This window comes from Haematobia irritans, chromosome 4 (genome assembly GCF_050003625.1).
Source record: "Haematobia irritans isolate KBUSLIRL chromosome 4, ASM5000362v1, whole genome shotgun sequence".
NCBI classification, from domain to species: Eukaryota; Metazoa; Arthropoda; class Insecta; order Diptera; family Muscidae; genus Haematobia; species Haematobia irritans.
This window is the reverse complement of record NC_134400.1, coordinates 19,515,509-19,538,760: the sequence shown is the minus strand read 5'-3', so window position 1 is coordinate 19,538,760 and position 23,252 is coordinate 19,515,509. Positions and strand designations below refer to the sequence as shown.

Here is a 23,252-nt window from a genome sequence, read left to right as displayed (position 1 = left end):
AACAAAGTTTAGTTTCTCTTTATTAAAAAGTAGTCCACGAGGAGTTGACGGACACCATCAAATATAAAAGCGGGCATTAAGTTCGACTTTTACAGCTAAAACAATTTAAAAAGTTTATTTTCTTTAAAATGAATTATTAAAGAAAAATAAAAGGAATTTTAGAGCGATGGTGTTAGATGCTAGTAAAAAACTGTTCACTCCTAAATAAATTTATGTTTATATTATAAAATTATGTATGTAAGTTTATACTCGACTCCACGTTCTTCTTTTGATGTGTGTGAAGATAAATTCGAATTTAAAATTGCGGCAGAGGCCTTAGCCGAGACACAAACCAGCACCTTCAATGTAATTTTAAATTCGAATTTAATTTTTTAAATTCGAATTTAATTTTACAAATATATCCTTTTTTTGAAAACGCTAAGAATTTTTAAATGGAATTTGATAGAATTCGTTAAAGACGGCCCTGAGTATCCTTAATTTGAACAAATTTCATCACAAAAATAACTTAGAAACCGGCAAAATTAAAATTTTGTTTAACAAAAAAGGGACCATTGTGCGAAAACCGTTCGGGGTTCCAAAACGAAACCACCACCATTGGATAGGTCTTAGTGCGCACTATTCAAATTCGAAATAATTTCATTAGAAAAGTATTTCAGAAAGCGGAAAATTGCAAAATATTTTCCGACTGAATTTACACCAACAGGGCCACTGTGCGAAAACCGTTCGGGGTTCCAAAACGAAACAACCACCATTGGATAGGGGTTAGTGCGCACTATTCAAATTCGAAATAATTTCATTAGAAAAGTATTTCTGAAAGCGGGAAATTGGAAAATATTTTCCGGGTCAATTTTCACAAATGAGGCCACTGTGCGAAAACGGTTCGGGGTTCCAAAACGAAACTACCACCATTGGATAGGGGTTAGTGCGTACTATTCAAATTCGAAATAATTTCATTAGAAAAGTATTTCAGAAAGCGGGAAATTGGAAATTATGTTCCGGGTGAATTTACACAGGTGAGACCACTGTGCGAAAACGGTTCGGGGTTCCAAAACGAAACTACCACCATTGGATATGTCTTAGTGCGTACTATTCAAATTCGAAATAATTTCATTAGAAAAGTATTTCAGAAAGCGGGAAATTGGAAATTATTTTCCGGGTGAATTTACACAGGTGAGACCACTGTGCGAAAACGGTTCGGGGTTCCAAAACGAAACTACCACCATTGGATAGGTCTTAGTGCGTACTATTCAAATTCGAAATAATTTCATTAGAAAAGTATTTCAGAAAGCGGAAAATTGAAAAATATTTTCTGGGTGAATTTACACAGGTGAGACCACTGTGCGAAAACCGTTCGGGGTTCCAAAACGAGACTACCACCATTGGATAGGGGTTAGTGCGTACTATTCAAATTCGAAATAATTTCATTAGAAAAGTATTTCAGAAAGCGGAAAATTGAAAAATATTTTCCGGGTGAATTTACACAGGTGAGACCACTGTGCGAAAACGGTTCGGGGTTCCGAAACGAAACTACCACCATTGGATAGGGGTTAGTGTGTACTATTCAAATTTGAAATAATTTCATAAGAAAAGTATTTCAGAAAGCGGAAAATTGAAAAATATTTTCCGAGTGAATTTACATCAACGGGGCCACTGTGCGAAAACCGCTCGGGGTTCCAAAACGAAACTACCACCATTGGATAGGGGTTAGTGTGTACTATTCAAATTTGAAATAATTTCATAAGAAAAGTATTTCAGAAAGCGGAAAATTGAAAAATATTTTCCGAGTGAATTTACATCAACGGGGCCACTGTGCGAAAACCGTTCGGGGTTCCAAAACGAAACTACCACCTTTGGATAGGTCTTAGTACGTACTATTGAAATTCGAAATAATTTCATAAGAAAAGTATTTCAGAAAGCGGAAAATTGAAAAATATTTTCCGGGTGAATTTACATCAACGGGGCCACTGTGCGAAAACCGTTCGGGGTTCCAAAACGAAACTACCACCTTTGGATAGGGGTTAGTGCGTACTATTCAAATTCGAAATAATTTCATTAGAAAAGTATTTCAGAAAGCGGGAAATTGGAAATTATTTTCCGGGTGAATTTACACAGGTGAGACCACTGTGCGAAAACGGTTCGGGGTTCCAAAACGAAACTACCACCATTGGATAGGGGTTAGTGCGTACTATTCAAATTCGAAATAATTTCATTAGAAAAGTATTTCAGAAAGCGGGAAATTGGAAACTATTTTCCGGGTGAATTTACACAGGTGGGACCACTGTGCGAAAACGGTTCGGGGTTCCAAAACGAAACAACCACCATTGGATAGGTCTTAGTGCGTACTATTCAAATTCGAAATAATTTCATTAGAAAAGTATTTCAGAAAGCGGAAAATTGAAAAATATTTTCCGGGTGAATTTACATCAACGGGGCCACTGCGCGAAAACCGCTCGGGGTTCCAAAACGAAACTACCACCATTGGATAGGGGTTAGTGTGTACTATTCAAATTTGAAATAATTTCATAAGAAAAGTATTTCAGAAAGCGGAAAATTGAAAAATATTTTCCGAGTGAATTTACATCAACGGGGCCACTGTGCGAAAACCGTTCGGGGTTCCAAAACGAAACTACCACCTTTGGATAGGTCTTAGTACGTACTATTGAAATTCGAAATAATTTCATAAGAAAAGTATTTCAGAAAGCGGAAAATTGAAAAATATTTTCCGGGTGAATTTACATCAACGGGGCCACTGTGCGAAAACCGTTCGGGGTTCCAAAACGAAACTACCACCTTTGGATAGGGGTTAGTGCGTACTATTCAAATTCGAAATAATTTCATTAGAAAAGTATTTCAGAAAGCGGGAAATTGAAAATTATTTTCCGGGTGAATTTACACAGGTGAGACCACTGTGCGAAAACGGTTCGGGGTTCCAAAACGAAACTACCACCATTGGATAGGGGTTAGTGCGTACTATTCAAATTCGAAATAATTTCATTAGAAAAGTATTTCAGAAAGCGGGAAATTGGAAACTATTTTCCGGGTGAATTTACACAGGTGAGACCACTGTGCGAAAACCGTTCGGGGTTCCAAAACGAGACTACCACCATTGGATAGGGGTTAGTGCGTACTATTCAAATTCGAAATAATTTCATTAGAAAAGTATTTCAGAAAGCGGAAAATTGAAAAATATTTTCCGAGTGAATTTACATCAACGGGGCCACTGTGCGAAAACCGTTCGGGGTTCCAAAACGAAACTACCACCTTTGGATAGGTCTTAGTACGTACTATTGAAATTCGAAATAATTTCATAAGAAAAGTATTTCAGAAAGCGGAAAATTGAAAAATATTTTCCGGGTGAATTTACACAGGTGAGACCACTGTGCGAAAACCGTTCGGGGTTCCAAAACGAGACTACCACCATTGGATAGGGGTTAGTGCGTACTATTCAAATTCGAAATAATTTCATTAGAAAAGTATTTCAGAAAGCGGAAAATTGAAAAATATTTTCCGGGTGAATTTACACAGGTGAGACCACTGTGCGAAAACGGTTCGGGGTTCCGAAACGAAACTACCACCATTGGATAGGGGTTAGTGCGTACTATTCAAATTCGAAATAATTTCATTAGAAAAGTATTTCAGAAAGCGGGAAATTGGAAATTATTTTCCGGGTGAATTTACACAGGTGGGACCACTGTGCGAAAACGGTTCGGGGTTCCAAAACGAAACTACCACCATTGGATAGGTCTTAGTGCGCACTATTCAAATTCGAAATAATTTCATTAGGAAAGTATTTCAGAAAGCGGAAAATTGAAAAATATTTTCCGAGTGAAAGCCTAAAGCCTAAACCTTTCGAAATTCATGTTCAACATTTTCTTTTACTTACTAAATGAACACTTTTTTAAGGAATGTATGTTATTTTCTTTTTTTTTGTAATTCAATTGGCAGTTCATTAAATAATTTAATTGATTGTCTCAAATAAAAAAATGAGTTTTCTACCAAAATCAATCAAATTTTTAATTTAATCAATTAAAAATCAAGTGAAAGTGCCAAGAAAGCAATTACTTTTTAACCAAGAATATTTTTTATTTCAAATTAATTCTGTTATTGAATCAATTTCAATTAGAAAATTAATTGGATCAATTGATTTCGAGATTGAATCAAGAAAAAATTTCTGTGCAATTAAAATTATAATTGAAAATTTAGTAGAAATAATTATTGTAGTTTCCGTATACATATTTTAATATTCAATCGGAATCAGTCATACACAGAAAAAAATATTTTTTGTATTCAATCACAAAAGTAATTGATCCAATTAATTTTTAATTGAAATTTCTTAAACGATTGAAATGATTGTATCATTTAAAAAATTTTTTGTTCCAATTAAAAAATTAATTGATACAATTAATTTTTGTGATATTTTTATTTCAATTTAAAAATTTGTTGAACCAATTAAATTTTTAATTGAATATTTTTAAATTCAAGTAAAAGTTTAATTGGAAATATTTTGATGGTATTTTTCTGTGTATGCACTGTTATGAAATTACAAGAAACCTTAAAGTGAAATGCTTGCACAGAAAAAATATTTCTAAAATATTTCCAATAAAAAAGTTGAAGACCCAATTAATTACAAAATTAAAAATAGAAAATGATTCAACTTAAAATACTAATAACAATTTTTATTGAATAAAAAGGATTTTCAATGCAAAATATAATCGAAAATTTTGCAATATAATTTTTTTTAATTTTTAGGGTTTTGCAAAATTTTTAAATTACTAAGATTTTTTAATTACTAAGAATTACAGAGAGTTTAAGAAATTATTTAATTTTATTTTGAAAGTGTTAGGATTTGCTAATTGTTTGCAAATTCGATGGTAGAGAGTTCCACAGACGGATGCTGAATATGAAAAATGGTTGTTCCGATAAAATAGTCTTTATATATAATTAATTTTTAGTACTGATACGACAAGCAGTTTATTGTCTTAATTTAAAAATTAGTTGAATTAACACTACAATTGATTGTAAATTCCGAATTAATTAATTTAATTTTGTAATTTCTAATTAATTCTGTGATTTATGCTATCTATTTCCTTATGTAAGCAATTTCAATAAAAAAATTAAATTAATAAAAAATTGCTTCAGTGAAAAAATTTTGTTTTGCGATCTTAATCAATTACACTTTTAATTGAACCAATGGATTTAATTGAATTTGCGATTCGGAACCGCGAATCAACAAAATCTTCATCACACAGCAAAAATACAACCAATATATTTTAAATTAAAGTTTTAAATAGTAATTTAATTTAAAATCTATTTCACCACAATTTATTTGATTTCATTATTTATTTAAGTAAAATACAAATCTATTACAAAATTTAATTGGAACGACTAATTTTTTAGTTGTTATAGATGATTGATATTTAATTGAAAATTTTATTATAAATTGATTGGAGCAATTAATTTTGCCATATTTTCTCTTGTAAAAGTATTGCAAAATTTTACTTCTTCGCATTCAAACGCAATCAACATAAAAGTTTATTGATAAATATCACTTGTTCCCAAAGTGTGAAAAAATATCACCAACACATTTCCTATTAAAAAGTTGATAGACGTCTAAAATTTTTTCATTAATAAATTAATTGATACAATTAACTTTTTAATCAAGATGACAACAAAGTTAATTAATAATCTTAAAAGTTTTAAATAGGAAACTAATTGAAGCAATAGCCTTTTTAATCAAACTCAGAAGACTAAGTAATTAACAAAGTGATGGACATTTTTTTTTTTGATTTTTAATTAAAAATTTATTTCAAACAAACAATTTTGTAATCAAATTAAAAACAGTCAGTTAAGAATGTAATTGAAAATAGTTACATTTTTAATGAAAAACTTAATTGAGTTTTGCAACTAACATCAATTAAATTTTCAATTGAATCAGAAAAAAATAAATTAATTTTTTAATCAAGTATATTTTTAATGCCATTTTCGCGATTTAAGACATTTCAATTAAATAATTAAGTGTATCAAATTAATGTCGTGGTTGAATCAGAAAAAAATGTTTGTGTTTATACAAAAACGAATATTGACAATATATAGAAAAGTTTCTTTAACATTTAAATAAAACTTTAAAATTTTATTATATCTATATATTGTGAAGACTTTTGTGGGTATTAAAGTTGATCTCAAGCCGTTTCCAATGAACATAGTCTCCATACCGCACGCGGCTTAGTTTTCACACAGTGGGCTCCGTTGTAAAAATTTGTTGAAAAAGTATTTTCAAATTTGTGCAAAATAACCGGGATAATAATTTTCAATTTTCCGCTTTCTGAAATACTTTTCTAATGAAATTATTTCGAATTTCAATAGTACGTACTAAGACCTATCCAAAGGTGGTAGTTTCGTTTTGGAACCCCGAACGGTTTTCGCACAGTGGCCCTGTTGGTGTAAATTCAGTCGGAAAATATTTTGCAAATTTCCGCTTTCTGCAATACTTTTCTAATGAAATTATTTCGAATTTGAATAGTACGCACTAAGACCTATCCAATGGTGGTTGTTTCGTTTTGGAACCCCGAACCGTTTTCGCACAGTGGTCCCACCTGTGTAAATTCACCCGGAAAATAGTTTCCAATTTCCCGCTTTCTGAAATACTTTTCTAATGAAATTATTTCGAATTTGAATAGTACGCACTAACCCCTATCCAATGGTGGTAGTTTCGTTTTGGAACCCCGAACCGTTTTCGCACAGTGGTCTCACCTGTGTAAATTCACCCGGAAAATAATTTCCAATTTCCCGCTTTCTGAAATACTTTTCTAATGAAATTATTTCGAATTTGAATAGTACGCACTAACCCCTATCCAAAGGTGGTAGTTTCGTTTTGGAACCCCGAACGGTTTTCGCACAGTGGCCCCGTTGATGTAAATTCACCCGGAAAATATTTTTCAATTTTCCGCTTTCTGAAATACTTTTCTTATGAAATTATTTCGAATTTCAATAGTACGTACTAAGACCTATCCAAAGGTGGTAGTTTCGTTTTGGAACCCCGAACGGTTTTCGCACAGTGGCCCCGTTGATGTAAATTCACTCGGAAAATATTTTTCAATTTTCCGCTTTCTGAAATACTTTTCTTATGAAATTATTTCAAATTTGAATAGTACACACTAACCCCTATCCAATGGTGGTAGTTTCGTTTTGGAACCCCGAGCGGTTTTCGCACAGTGGCCCCGTTGATGTAAATTCACTCGGAAAATATTTTTCAATTTTCCGCTTTCTGAAATACTTTTCTTATGAAATTATTTCAAATTTGAATAGTACACACTAACCCCTATCCAATGGTGGTAGTTTCGTTTCGGAACCCCGAACCGTTTTCGCACAGTGGTCTCACCTGTGTAAATTCACCCGGAAAATATTTTTCAATTTTCCGCTTTCTGAAATACTTTTCTAATGAAATTATTTCGAATTTGAATAGTACGCACTAACCCCTATCCAATGGTGGTAGTCTCGTTTTGGAACCCCGAACGGTTTTCGCACAGTGGTCTCACCTGTGTAAATTCACCCAGAAAATATTTTTCAATTTTCCGCTTTCTGAAATACTTTTCTAATGAAATTATTTCGAATTTGAATAGTACGCACTAACCCCTATCCAAAGGTGGTAGTTTCGTTTTGGAACCCCGAACGGTTTTCGCACAGTGGCCCCGTTGATGTAAATTCACCCGGAAAATATTTTTCAATTTTCCGCTTTCTGAAATACTTTTCTTATGAAATTATTTCGAATTTGAATAGTACGCACTAACCCCTATCCAATGGTGGTAGTTTCGTTTCGGAACCCCGAACCGTTTTCGCACAGTGGTCTCACCTGTGTAAATTCACCCGGAAAATATTTTTCAATTTTCCGCTTTCTGAAATACTTTTCTAATGAAATTATTTCGAATTTGAATAGTACGCACTAAGACCTATCCAATGGTGGTAGTTTCGTTTTGGAACCCCGAACCGTTTTCGCACAGTGGTCTCACCTGTGTAAATTCACCCGGAAAATAATTTCCAATTTCCCGCTTTCTGAAATACTTTTCTAATGAAATTATTTCGAATTTGAATAGTACGCACTAAGACATATCCAATGGTGGTAGTTTCGTTTTGGAACCCCGAACCGTTTTCGCACAGTGGTCTCACCTGTGTAAATTCACCCGGAACATAATTTCCAATTTCCCGCTTTCTGAAATACTTTTCTAATGAAATTATTTCGAATTTGAATAGTACGCACTAACCCCTATCCAATGGTGGTAGTTTCGTTTTGGAACCCCGAACCGTTTTCGCACAGTGGCCTCATTTGTGAAAATTGACCCGGAAAATATTTTCCAATTTCCCGCTTTCAGAAATACTTTTCTAATGAAATTATTTCGAATTTGAATAGTGCGCACTAACCCCTATCCAATGGTGGTTGTTTCGTTTTGGAACCCCGAACGGTTTTCGCACAGTGGCCCTGTTGGTGTAAATTCAGTCGGAAAATATTTTGCAATTTTCCGCTTTCTGAAATACTTTTCTAATGAAATTATTTCGAATTTGAATAGTGCGCACTAAGACCTATCCAATGGTGGTGGTTTCGTTTTGGAACCCCGAACGGTTTTCGCACAATGGTCCCTTTTTTGTTAAACAAAATTTTAATTTTGCCGGTTTCTAAGTTATTTTTGTGATGAAATTTGTTCAAATTAAGGATACTCAGGGCCGTCTTTAACGAATTCTATCAAATTCCATTTAAAAATTCTTAGCGTTTTCAAAAAAAGGATATATTTGTAAAATTAAATTCGAATTTAAAAAATTAAATTCGAATTTAAAATTACATTGAAGGTGATGGTTTGTGTCTCGGCTAAGGCCTCTGCCGCAATTTTAAATTCGAATTTATCTTCACACACATCTTCTTTTGTTAGTTTTTGAATTCCTTCCAAATTTTAAAGTTTTGTACAAAAACAGTTTTTTATTACAAGATTGTTATTTTTGCAATAAAAAATAATATTTTATCCAAAAATCATTCAATTTCGTTTATATCAAGCACTGTTACTGACTATAAATCTTTAATAACGCACATTTCGATGTTTCATTTAAAAAAATTAATATAGTATAAATATAAATGTGTAAATTAAAAAAAAAAAAAACAAAAAAAAATGTTCGGTCGGAGCAGGGATTGAACCCACGACCCTTTGCATGCAAGGCAGACATGCTAACCACTGCTCCACGTGGCAAACAAATGTATGTTTCTGTTAAATAATGTTATGTTTGCATGGGCTCGTGGGCGCTGCAAACTATGCTATATAAATGTAACTTAAAACGATAATTATCTACTGGTGACTATAACAGCTACGTAGCCCAGTGGATAGTGTGTTGGCTTACAAACTGTATGGTCCTCGGTTCGATTCTCCGTGCAGGCGAAAGGTAAAATTTAAAAAATTTATAAAAGTGAATAATTTCTTCAACATTATTTGTATTACAGAGAAAGGTGCCAATAACTAAAAAATTTCGTGGAAGTGAAAATTACGAGTATGTTAGGGAATGAGCACAATCGTGTTTGGGAAAAATTCTTCCAAGCATATAATATTTTTGGCTCAAAATGCTTCCAAACATATAATATGTTCACATAAAACAAACATATTAATGTTTCGGCAGTATGCAATAATATATGTGCTTCCTGCAAAATATGTTTGGAACATATGTTAAAGAAGCGATTTTTTTTGAGGGTGTACGAAAAAAAGAGCACACTTTTTCAAATAAAATAAAAACATTTAATACTACGTTCGCACTAGACACGAAAACCTCGTAAACGAGGATTTTGGCCGTAATCCTCCTAGATCTCAGTAGATTTGCAATAGGCAAATATCAGCTGGCTCGTAGAGGAATTCAACAACATCACATACGCGTTTGTGTTTGTATTGATATGTTATATTTACCAACAGCTGTTGAATCCTCAAATCTACGAAATTTCGTTATCTTGCCCGTGCGAACACTTGAGATTTGTAAAGAAATTTTGGTTCTAAATAGCGAGATTTCGTGTCTAGTGCGAACGTAGTATAATTCCAATTTATTGAAATATAATTCATTTAAACATAAGAAAAAGGTTCATAACATAAACATAAAATAAACCACTTTCAACTCAAGCTAATTTTCTTACAATACTTTTCCAGTCATTTTTTGGTGTTTTGTGAAAAATGTTATTGAAAAAAGTTTGTTTACGTTTAGAACAGAGTTCAAAGTGAAGAAGCAACATCGACGTGCTCTTTTTCGACTCTGATATATCAAGTAAAACACTATTTAATTAGAAAATAACGGCGTAGGGAAATCTCGTAGTGTGACATTTACGTATGTTCAGTTTACTTTTAACATTTATTGAAACGCGTTGGTGTAATATTTGTTATGATGCATGAAAAGAGCACAAAAAGAGTACTTAACTAAAAATAGAGCACTTTTGCGTGCTCTTTTAGCCTATCTTGTTTTAAGAGCACATTTTGTAAAAAAGAGCACGTCTGGCATCCCTACCCTCGTATATACTGGCTCAAACCACTCGCTGTTCTCATTGTCAATGACAGCTACATTCGATCATATATAGAAAATGGAGTTTTTTTTCATCGAGAATTGTCCCAAAGTTCGGTCTTATATTATGCAAAATAAACGTCAACCACTTTTCGCCTGCCGATAGTCGCTATGATTGTATTTATTTAAACACATGCTCTTGTTTTTACCTTAGTTTTAATTTCGCTTTGATATTAGCTTTTATTGATTTGTGCTTTTACAAAATATCCCACTTGTGAATGTACATACATACACTCATTGAGAAAAAAAAACAAAAAAACAAACGAAAAAGCTTTATGAATGCACATGGAAAAGTAAACTTTTTTTTACCAATACACCAACACCACAAAAACATTCCATATATACACAATATGGCAACATTAGCCATAGCAATTAATTAACCGTTGCACGTTGCGCATGTCTGATTAGATGACGTAGCCCCCTCCGACATATGTATACACACATCATACAAGAATATGCCAAGCAAAATACAACAACAGAAGCCAACAAAACATCGGTTGTCCCTCCTCGAGACACTAACTGGAAGAATAACAGAAAATAAAATAGCTATCATGGTTTGGGTGAGTGTGTGTGTAATGTATGAGGTAAACTATGAATGAGCTAAGAGCATTCGCCAAAAACCAGATGGATCCGCCATCCATACGAAGAATGAGCCGAATGAAAATGAATGCGAAATATATGAAAAGAAAACATAAACAAATATAACAAACAAAACTAAAAAAACTAACAATCAATGATAATGAAAGCGAAAACGTCTGTATAACCGACTGTAACAAAAGATGTGGAAATAGAAGATCAAGAATAAAATAACAGAACAATAATACCATGTGTACAAAAATACAGAGTAGAAACGTACACAGAGAGAATGATTTGTCATCTTTCAAAAAAGAGAAAGAGAGAGGGAAGCTCGTGTATAGGTTAGCTAACTTTAGATCTATGCTTATAAATCGAGAGTTATTTACTATGGCGAGAGCTAGCTAGAGCTCGACTGGAGAATAGACATTCGATCAAAAATCGATAATCCGGCATTTTGAGGCTGTTTAACCAAAAGCGAAGTTTTTTTTTAATGTTTAATAGTTTAACGTTGATTTCCAGTGAGATTTAGATACAATGGAAAATCACAAAATATTTTTTTTTTCTTCAATCACGAAATTAATTGATCCATTTAATTTTTAATTGAAATGTCTTCGATTTTAAAAAAATAATTGATCCAATTAAAAAATTAAACGATACTATTAACCCTTTCACTCTTTCACTACCGAAATAAACCTAATGATAAAAACTTTTATTCTTCATGTCATTAAAATACGAATGCGAATTTTGCTTAGCATAGTAGACGCATTTTTCTGATATAAAGTGTTTTTCCTTGTCCAACAGCCGATTAACTCTAGAATAAAGTCGTTTTGTCCTTATAATTAAGTGATTTAACTCAATGGGTGTCCTAACTAAGGTCAACTTCGCTTTAGAGGGTGATGTAAAAGATTACTTTGTGCCAAATTTGACGACGATCGGTTAGTAAAAAAGTGCAACGTGACCCCATTTGTCGAAATCGGGCGATACATATATATGGGAGCTATATCTAAATTTGATCCGATTTCTTCCAAATTCAATAGCGTTCGTCCTTGTGACCAAAAAACACCCTGCACCAAATTTCATCAAAATCGGGTAATAATTGCGACCGGAATCCTGCGAACAACAAATAGACGGACGGACGGACACCAAGCACTAGATCGACTCAGGAGGTGATTCTGAGTCGATCGGTATATATTTTATGGGGTCTAAAATCAATATTTCTGGTAGGCACATTTTTTGGCAGATCAAACTTATTATACCCTGACCACTACGTGGTTTAGGGTATAAAAACAAGTATATACGGCCGTAAGTTGGGCCAGGCCGAATTTTATGTACCCTCCACCATAGATTGCGTAGAAAGTTCTACCAAAGACTATCATCCACAATAGAATTACTTGGGTTGTGGTATATTATATCGTTTTCTAAATTGTGAGTTAGTCCGTACGTGGTATACATTAGACAAAAACACGTATGTATATATATATATATATATATATGCATATGTATATATATATATATATATATATATATATATATATATATATATATATATATATATATATATATATATATATATATATATATATATATATATATATATATATATATATATATATATATATATATATATATATATATATATATATATATATAAATATATATATATATATATATATATATATATATATATATATATATATATATATATATATATATATATATATATATATAAAGGGTGATTTGTTAAGAGCTTGATAACTTTTTTTTTTAAAAAACGCATAAAATTTGAAAAATCTCATCAGATTGGTCCATGACATTTACTTTTTGAAGATAATTTCATTTAAATGTTGACCGCGGCTGCGTCTTAGGTGGTCCATTCGGAAAGTCCAATTTTGGGCAACTTTTTCGAGCATTTCGGCCGGAATAGCCCGAATTTCTTCGGAAATGTTGTCTTCCAAAGCTGGAATAGTTGCTGGCTTATTTCTGTAGACTTTAGACTTGACGTAGCCGCACAAAAAATAGTCTAAAGGCGTCAAATCGCATGATCTTGGTGGCCAACTTACCGGTCCATTTCTTGAGATGAATTGTTCTCCGAAGTTTTCCCTCAAAATGGCCATAGAATCGCGAGCTGTGTGGCATGTAGCGCCATCTTGTTGAAACCACATGTCAACCAAGTTCAGTTCTTCCATTTTTGGCAACAAAAAGTTTGTTAGCATCGAACGATAGCGATCGCCATTCACCGTAACGTTGCGTCCAACAGCATCTTTGAAAAAATACGGTCCAATGATTCCACCAGCGTACAAACCACACCAAACAGTGCATTTTTCGGGATGCATGGGCAGTTCTTGAACGGCTTCTGGTTGCTCTTCACTCCAAATGCGGCAATTTTGCTTATTTACGTAGCCATTCAACCAGAAATAAGCCTCATCGCTGAACAAAATTTGTCGATAAAAAAGCGGATTTTCTGCCAACTTTTCTAGGGCCCATTCACTGAAAATTCGACGTTGTGGCAGATCGTTCGGCTTCAGTTCTTGCACGAGCTGTATTTTATACGGTTTTGCACCAAGATCTTTGCGTAAAATCTTCCATGTGGTCGAATAACACAAACCCAATTGCTGCGAACGGCGACGAATCGACATTTCACGGTCTTCAGCAACACTCTCAGAAACAGACGCAATATTCTCTTCTGTACGCACTGTACGCATTCGTGTGGTTGGTTTAATGTCCAATAAAGTAAACTGAGTGCGAAACTTGGTCACAATCGCATTAATTGTTTGCTCACTTGGTCGATTATGTAGACCATAAATCGGACGTAAAGCGCGAAACACATTTCGAACCGAACACTGATTTTGGTAATAAAATTCAATGATTTGCAAGCGTTGCTCGTTAGTAAGTCTATTCATGATGAAATGTCAAAGCATACTGAGCATCGTTCTCTTTGACACCATGTCTGAAATCCCACGTGATCTGTCAAATACTAATGCATGAAAATCCTAACCTCAAAAGAATCACCCTTTACATACGTGTTTTTGTCTAATGTATACCACGTATGGACTAACTCACAATTTAGAAACAAAATTTTGACAAATTTTCTATAGAAATAAAATTTTGACAAATTTGCTATAGCAATAAATTTTGACAATATTTTCTATAGAAATAAAATTTTTACAAAATTTTCTATAGAAATAAATTTTGACAAAACTTTCTATAGAAATAAAATTTTTATAAAATTTGCTATAGAAATAAAATTTTGACAAAACTTACTATAGAAATAAAATTTTGAAAAAATTTTCTATAGTAATAAAGTTTTAACAAAAATTTCTATAGATATAAAATTTTGGTAGATTATTTTTGGCTCGAGTGGCAACCATGAATATGAACATCGGTTCATATTCATGGTTGCCACCAATTTTTGTGTGATCGGCTATATATATAACTATAGCCCGATATGGGCCAATTTTGGCATGGTTGTTAGCGACCATATACTAGCGCAATGTACCATATTTCAACCGAATCGGATGAATTTTGCTCCTCCAAGAGGTTCCGGAGGTCAAATTTGGGGGATCGGTTTGTATGGGGGCTATATATATTTATGGACCGATGTGGACCAATTTTTGCATGGTTATTAGAGACATTATACTAACACCACATACCAAATTTCAACCGGATCGGATAAATTTAGCTACTCCAAGGGGCTCCAGAGGTCAAATCTGAGGATCGGTTTATATGTGGGCTATATATAATTATGGACCTATATGGACCAATTTTTGCATGGTTGTTAGATACCATATACTTACACAACTTACCAAATTTCAACCGGATCGGATAAATTTTATTCCACTAAGAGCCTCCGGAGTTCAAATCTGGGGATCGGTTTATATGGGGACTATATATAATTATGGACCGATATGGACCAATTTTTGCATGGTTGTTACAGACCATATACTAACACCACGTACCAAGTTTCAGCCGGATCGGCCTTTGTTTCATATTTTCCTCATTTAATTGTTCATCTCAATCTATACCCTTTGCTTCAAAGACTCTCTCACATACATCGATAAATACTAGACTTACGGACCTAACACCATTCAGTGTACATGATATTGTCTCCTACTAATTTTTAATATTTAGAAAAGGGACAAACAATTCCATAATTGGATAGTTTTTTTTTAATTTTCTCAGTTTTTGATGGGTTTTTGGGTTACCGCTAGAGGATCACTTTTTGCAAAGGGTGTCTTTCAAACACAAAGCGGTTGGCGATTATCGGTAAAAAAATATTTTTTTACCTACCTCAAAACTCTATGGACTTTTCTGCGAGTGACTCAAATATGGCATTAAGGCCACCAAGAACTGCATTGTATGGCTACCCTTAAATAGAGGACCAATATACCTAACAAAAGCCAAAAACTTTTTATTATAGACACGTCTAAACTATTTCTTGCGGCAAAATGTTATGTAATTAAAATTGTACGCTCCTTTTGTTACGAATTGTACTAATTCTAAGTAGCAAAAAAAAGTACGAAAACCAGTACAATTGTCAAGAACTAAAGCCTACTTGGGAGAGTGGTCGCTTTTTGTCAGTGTCCAAATTTGTGCGGTTCCATTGTGTGGGGACTTTCCCATATTGATTTAATATTTTTGTATCTACAGTGAAACCTCTCAAAAATCGGGGTGCGCTTTTAAGAGGTTTCACTGTATTCATATACTTTTCCAACAATTTTCATTCTTACCTATGTGCTACATAAATTTTAAATTAAATACTAACCTCTTTATGCGTAAAAAGAAATACACCCTTTTTCGCCAAGCCTTCAAGCAGCACATTGAAATTCTTTTACAGCCACCTTAAGGGGCCACATGTTGCACTTCGTAGATACAACGACCACACGACTACGATTAATTGACAAAATGCAAAGAGGCAAAAACAATGCGGTGGAGACAACAAAATATAATAAAATCAACAAACACACGCACGCACACAATGTAAGCACACACAAAAAAACCACGAAGAACTACGACAACAAATTTAATGTTGTTGTTTTTGTTTGCTTTGTATTATTATATGCTTGTTGGTCTTGCTCTTGAATTCTGGTTGATGCAAAAAAAAAAACAAAATCTCTCGCTCTCTCATCCCAACACAAAACCGAAAACAAACAAACGAACTCTTGTTTTCTAGACCGACGAACGATATATACGACAACACTACAACACTAGTGATGAGCTTCCCTATGTTAAGGTTATGGGTATCACAACAGTGCAGTGGTAGGGGTAGGGTGATGGTATATTGCCTTTTGCTTTTATTTCTCACTTAAAAGAGATTATAAAACATTTTTATTTTGTTGTTGTTGTTGTGTGGCGTTTTTAATTTGCACAAATATAGGAGTAAATATGCAATAGGAAAGAACCAAGAAAGATCAAGAAGGAGAACGAAAAAACGCACTATTATATCTCCTCAATCGTTGTTGCTTGTTTGCACAAAAAAACACACAATGCTGTAGATTATAATGCCATATACACTTTTTTCATATTTGTTTATAAAAATTTCTTTAATATAATTTTATTTTTATTGTTTTACTTTGTATTATTTTATGGGTAATAATAGACAGTTATAAACAATACGCAACATGTTGTGCTGGTTCCATTGGGAAGCCTAGTTTTGTTTAACCGGAGAGTATTTTGCCGACAACGAAAAACACAGGTATATAATATATTTTTTTCTTTTGAATAATTTTTAAAACTTATGATATATATAAAATTAGATATTTCTGGCATTCCATTAATATTTTACAATTATTTAAAATGATTTGTTTTTAGTTTTCTTTCGATTATTCGACGAACAAAGTTTTTGGTTTCGGCAAAACAAAATTACTTTTGTATCACTTGCAAAAATATACCGTTGTTTGCTCTTGTTCTTCACCTAGTAAACCAGCTGCTAATGCTGCTTCTTTTTCATATTATTATTATTCTTTTTGTTGTTGTTGTTGTATTATTTCATTTCCTTTTGCACACTCAATATTATTAGTGTTCACTGGTATATGTATATACTTATGTGACATGTGAGAGCGGGTGATGGTGGTGTTTGGTTGGGGTCTCTTTGAATTTGACATTTAGCAAGAATTTGAATTTAGTGAGTATAGCCCGGCCCCTTTAATTTGGGATGCCTGAGATCCGTTAATGCACCCATTGTTTTTTTTTCTTGTTATCAATATTCATTGAAATTATTATGCCGACCGACTGACACAAAAAACTATATTTGTATTATATTAGTGGAACAAAATATTGTATAAATAAAATAATCAACACTAAACCAGAGAACTATAGCGAGAGTGCTTTGATAAGAGCAAACGTATATGCCGTGTGGTGTTTTTGAGGAGAGAGGGGGATTTTAGGAATTCAAATTCACTTTTACTTTTCACTTTCATTTGATAGAGAGGTGGTAATGATGATGGATTTGATAATTGCTGTCTTTGTTGTTGTTCTTTCTGTTGCTCAATTACAAGTAGATGATGTCGGATAGATGTATCTAATTTTTCTTGGCTTCTTTTTACACTTGTATCTTTTGTTTTCTTTTTGAATTTGCAATTTCCTTTTAGTAATCACTGCTTTTTGCTCTATTAACCCATATGTATCTTTGCGTTCTTTTATTTTATATCCTATATGAAGTGTATATATGGTATATATTTATAATACAACACTTCCACTATACGAGACGAGACAATCGCTTGTTGGGAGAAGGAAGGAAATTTAGGTCGGTAGGCCAAAACTTTTGATTTTGCGTTGCGCGAAGCGTCTGTCTCCACAAGAATAATCAGACGACACACATGCCATCCAATGTTTTCCTTCGGCATCTCAGCAGTAGTCATCATAGCACTAGACAGGGTTGCCAGTATATTGGGGATTTTAATTTTTTTAACAAACGTGGAAAATAAGTATACAAATTGGAGTCTGGGCAAAATAAATCCTCAAAGCATCGAAATGTAAAATCTCGACTTGGGAAACATTCTTATGGCAAAGTTTCACAGAAAAATATCTATTAAGGTATTGTGTAATTTAACCTTTAACTGGGTACGTGGTGGTAAAATTTACCACCTCGAACACTCGTTTACATATATTTTAAAAAAGACGTGTGAAATAAAGTATATGTTAATCATTGAAAGAACATATAATATTTCGAAATATTGTTTTATTTTCGTTAAATACAATGTTTACTAATCAACAAATATAATAATGATACAAAAAAACCATTTTTTTACAGAAAAAATATTAATGTAAAAGAGGGGGTAAAATTTACCACACCTCGCAAATTGCGCAAAAAAATTTCACCTCACCGGTTAAAGGTTAATATTAATCGAAATTAAATCAATCAACTAAATTTTTAATTGGATCAATTGACTTTTTTATTACCATTAGTGATTGATATTATCATGTCTAAATTATCGAAATACTCTCTTCATCGAATACGTCTCTCCAAAAATTACAGTAAAACCTCTCAAACATGGACCCTCTGAAAGCACAGTTACCACTAAATCTACCAAAATTTCGAGCAAATTTTACCAAACAAAAATATATACTGTCAAAATTTTATTTCTAAAGAAAAGTTTGTCAAAATTTTATTTCTCTACAAACTTTTGCCAAAATTTTATCTCTAAATTTTTTTTATCAAAATTGTATTTCTATAAAAAACTTTTGTCATTTTTTTCTGTAGAAAATTTTGTCAAAAATTTTTTTCCTGCAGAAAACGTTGTCAACATTTTATTTCTATATAAAATTTCGTCAATTTTTTTCTATAGAAAATGTTGTCAAAATTTTATTTCTTTAGAAAATATTGTCAAAGTTTTATTTCTCTAGAAAGTATGGCCACCGTGGTGCAATAGTTAGCATGCCCGCTTTGCATACACAGGGTCGTGGGTTCGATTCCTGCTTCGACCGAACACCAAAAACTTTTTCAGCGGTAGATTATCCCACCTCAGTAATGCTGTTGACATTTCAAAGCTTTCCTAAGTGGTTTCACTGCAATATAGAACGCCGTTCGGACTCGGCTATAAAAAGGAGGTCCCTTGTCATTGAGCTCATCATGGAATCGGGCAGCACTCAGTTAACATATAAGGGAGAAGTTCACCAAAGTGGACTGAATAGTCTAAGTGAGCCTGATACATCGGGCTGCCACCTAAACTAACCATTGTCAAAATTGTATTTCTATGGGAAATTTTCCCAAAATGTTATCTCTGTAGAAAAGATTGTCAAAATTTTATTTCTACAGAAAATTTTGTCAAAATTTTATTTCTATAGAAAATTTTGTCAAAATTTTATTGCTTTAGAAAATTTTGTCAAAATGTTATTTCTATAGAAAATTTTGTCAAAATGTTATTTCTATAGAAAATTTTGTCAAAATTTTATTTCTATAGAAAGTTTTGTTAACATTTTACTTCTAGAGAAATTTATGAAGTAGCTCCTAGTTGGAGAGGAATATTTTTCAAATCCACCAAAAGATAAAGCATTTTACCAATCTTCCAACCAGTAAAAAATCTACCATTTTTGGTAGAATTCTACCAACTGTGGCAACCTTGTCTGAAAGCCGGACACCTCTCAAAAGTGGACGTTATAATAACATATGAAAATTGACCTTTCATAACTGCACACCTCTTAAATATGGACAAAATATAGACAATCGTGTCTAGTTCTGAGAGGTTTCACTGTTTTACATTTTGTGTTTAGAATCGAAAACCAATCGGACAACTTGTACTAAAGTAGATTTAAGCCTAGGAAAATATCATAAAACTGGATTTGAAAAAAAAGTAGCCGTCGCTTAACCAAGTTTTCTTATAGGGCAATGACATTGTCTCTGGCGCGATTTTCGAATTGTTCTTATATCAGTTGTTTTCTTAGTATCGTTTTTCTTATACGAAACCTTTTTCTTAACAGTTTTCGCGACAGTAGACTTTTATCTTTTCTTTTTTTTTCTATCGTTTCATTTTATTTTGTAATTTTCTTGAGGATCCCTTCGATTTGAATTACACATTGCCTATGCTCGACTTCATATGATCTATATGCCCGGCGAAAATACAAGGTATGCTGGTAACTCTGTTCAGATACATTCATTCTTGACACTGAAATCGCAGCAATATTAGTGCTCTCTGTAGGTGTATGCAACAAAACATCTAGCTTTTTTGAATTCACTCTTTTTTCAGGTACCTCCCTCCCCCTCACTCATAGAAGCGAGTAGTCAATACTACTTTTGCTCGAACCGAAAACACCAACGCTCTCAGCTATAAACGAAGAACATTTAATACAGACACATACACTCATTTAACTCCCGTTCTATATTATTTTCAATAAAAATGCACAATGAAAATATTCTGCACAAAAGTTTCACACTACTTTGGAATTCACAAAACTAAACATAATAATTTTCATTTCCTTTTTAATATTCCGAGATAAATTTTTGTAGGATTTCTTTGTAAATTACATATCGAGGCATTTTTATGTATTCTTCTAAATTCACACCGCCAACGTCGCGTTTCACATAACTAAAGAATTAAAACAGGAACAATCAAAAACATTTTGTTTTAGCATCGCAAAAAAAATCTATAGGCTAGTACTCTCTGGACTACTACTCAACACAAACCAACACAAAAAACATTGCTCTCATTCTCTGGGTGTTAGAAGAAATCTAACAGAAGGCACATACAAAAATATTTCATAACACTCATACCACCCTGCGCCCTACTTTATTAGCAAACGACATGACAGTATATGCATTAGCAACCTAATTCTTTGCCTACCCTACCAACCCGCTTTTCAAACTAAAGTGGCCCACTAACACAAATGTATTAACCTAAATAAATTTAGAGAACTCACACACACTCTAGCATACATAATCACATTGTCGGTTAATAGAACGGGAAGCAAAGCTTTATTGTCGTATAAGATGTTGATGTTGTTGCTTTTGATTGCTCTCCCTATACTCCTATGAGGGTTGCCAATTGCTTATTGTAGAATTCTAGAATACTACATCTATCCTAGTGTTTTAGTCCAATATAGGCTTTGAAACTCAAATGACTAATTAATTATTTTAACTAAGTTGGTTGTTCACAAATAATACATATTTGTGCATTTTTTTCTTAATTTTTACCAAAAAGCATAGCCTACAATACTAAACGTATTAAATTGGCAACACTGTTTGATTATCTTGTGTTAGCTTCCTTCTTTATTTTGTTCTCTTTCATTCCCTACATTTATTTTGCACAACCCCACACAACACGTATTTGCGAAAGTTGTTGCTTCTCAACGAACGGTTGCCGTTCATCAAACGTTCTTGGCCTTTAAAAACCCCGTTGAAGAACAAGGACAGACAGATAGTTATAGGCGAGTACAAATAAGCTTTTACACAGTGCTGCTAAGTGGTTTTGTTATTATTATACGATGTGAATTTATAGGGATGCCAATTCGAGGGTAATAGATTCCCTAGTTAATCAAACGGCCATCATTACAATAGACTGATTTTCTTGTAGAACTGGATAAACTAAAATCGAAAAGGAAGCGCAATAAAATTAAGATGAAACGGAATACATTAACAAAATTCCTTCATTCATTTACCCTTTTATCATTTATAATAGAAGGGTTTATTATCAAAAATATACACCGTAATTAAAAATATTTCCAAATGAAATTTAGGGTTTCTTAATCCAATAATATACACTATAATCAGTTCAAAAATAATGTGAGAAAAAAAAAACAAAGAACATTTTTTATTTCAAAATTTTCAATTATTTATCAAAATTATTTTAAATTTAGAAGAATTTTTTTAAGAATTGAAATTTTTACAAAATTTTCTATAGAAATAAAATTTTGACAAAATTTTCTATAGAAGTACAATTTTGATATAATTTTCAATAGAACTAAAATTTTGACAAAATTTTCTATGGAAATAAAATTTTGTCAAAGGTTAGGTGGCAGCCCGATGTATCAGGCTCACTTAGACAAGGGACCTCCTTTTTATAGCCGAATCCGAACGGCGTTCCACATTGCAGTGAAACCACTTAGAGAAGTTTTGAAACCCTCAGAAATGTCACCAACATTACTGAAGTGGGATAATCCACCGCTGAAAAACTTTTTGGTGTTCGGTCGAAACAGGAATCGAACCCACGACCTTGTGTATGCAAGGCGGGCATGCTAACCATTGCTTCTATAGAAAGTTTTGACAAAAAAAGTAAAACTTTCAAAACATTTTCTATAGCAGTAAAATGTTGACAAAATTTTCTACAGAAATAAAATTTTGACAAAAATTTCTACAGAAGTAAAGTTTTGAGAAAAAAAATGTTCTATAGAACTAAAATTTTGACAAAATTTTCTATAGAAATAAAATTTTGACAAAATTTTCTATAAAAAAAAAAATTTGACAAATTTTTCTATAGAAATAAAATTTTGTTAAAATTTTCTATAGAAATAACATTTTGTTTAAATTTTCTATAGAAATAAAATTTTGACAAAAATTTCTACAGAAATAAAGTTTTGAGACAAAAAAATGTTCTATAGAAATAAAATTTTGACAAAATTTTCTATAGAAATAAAATTTTGACAAAATTTTCTATAAAAAAAATTTTGACAAATTTTTCTATAGAAATAAAATTTTGTTAAAATTTTCTATAGAAAAAAAATTTTGTTAAAATTTTGTATAGAAATAAAATTTTGACAAAATTTTGTATAGAAATAAAATTTTGACAAAATTTTCTATAGAAATAAAATTTTGATAAAATTTTCTATAGAAATAAAATTTTGACAAAAATTTCTACAGAAATAAAGTTTTGAGAAAAAAATGTTCTATAGAAATGAAATTTTGACAAAATTTTCTATAGAAATAAAATTTTGAAAAAATTTTTTATAAAAATAAAATGTTGACAAATTTTTCTATAGAAATAAAATGTTGACAAACTTTTCTATATAAATGAAATTTTGACAAAATTTTCTATAGAAATAAAATTTTGAAAAAATTTTTTATAAAAATAAAATTTTGACAAAATTTTCTATAGAAATAAAATTTTGTCAAATTTTTCTATAGAAATAAAATGTTGTCAAAATTTTCTATAGAAATAAAATTTTGTCAAAATTTT

At 32.2% G+C, this 23,252-nt stretch overlaps 1 protein-coding gene across 2 annotated transcripts in view; it reads right to left on the bottom strand.

The window, feature by feature from the left end:
* ftz-f1 (ftz transcription factor 1) overlaps nucleotides 1-20,652 on the bottom strand; it is a 238,294-nt gene extending 217,642 nt beyond the window's left edge. The window contains exons 1-2 of one of the 2 annotated variants that reach the window (XM_075303357.1): nucleotides 20,443-20,652; nucleotides 15,911-17,389 (exon numbers count right to left, since the gene is read on the bottom strand). The gene's annotated coding sequence lies outside the window, so the exon portion shown is untranslated. Of the gene's footprint in view, nucleotides 1-15,910; nucleotides 17,946-20,442 lie in introns of those variants that run through there. The other variant, XM_075303356.1, reaches the window with a different exon arrangement.
* Nucleotides 20,653-23,252: the final 2,600 nt, after the last annotated feature.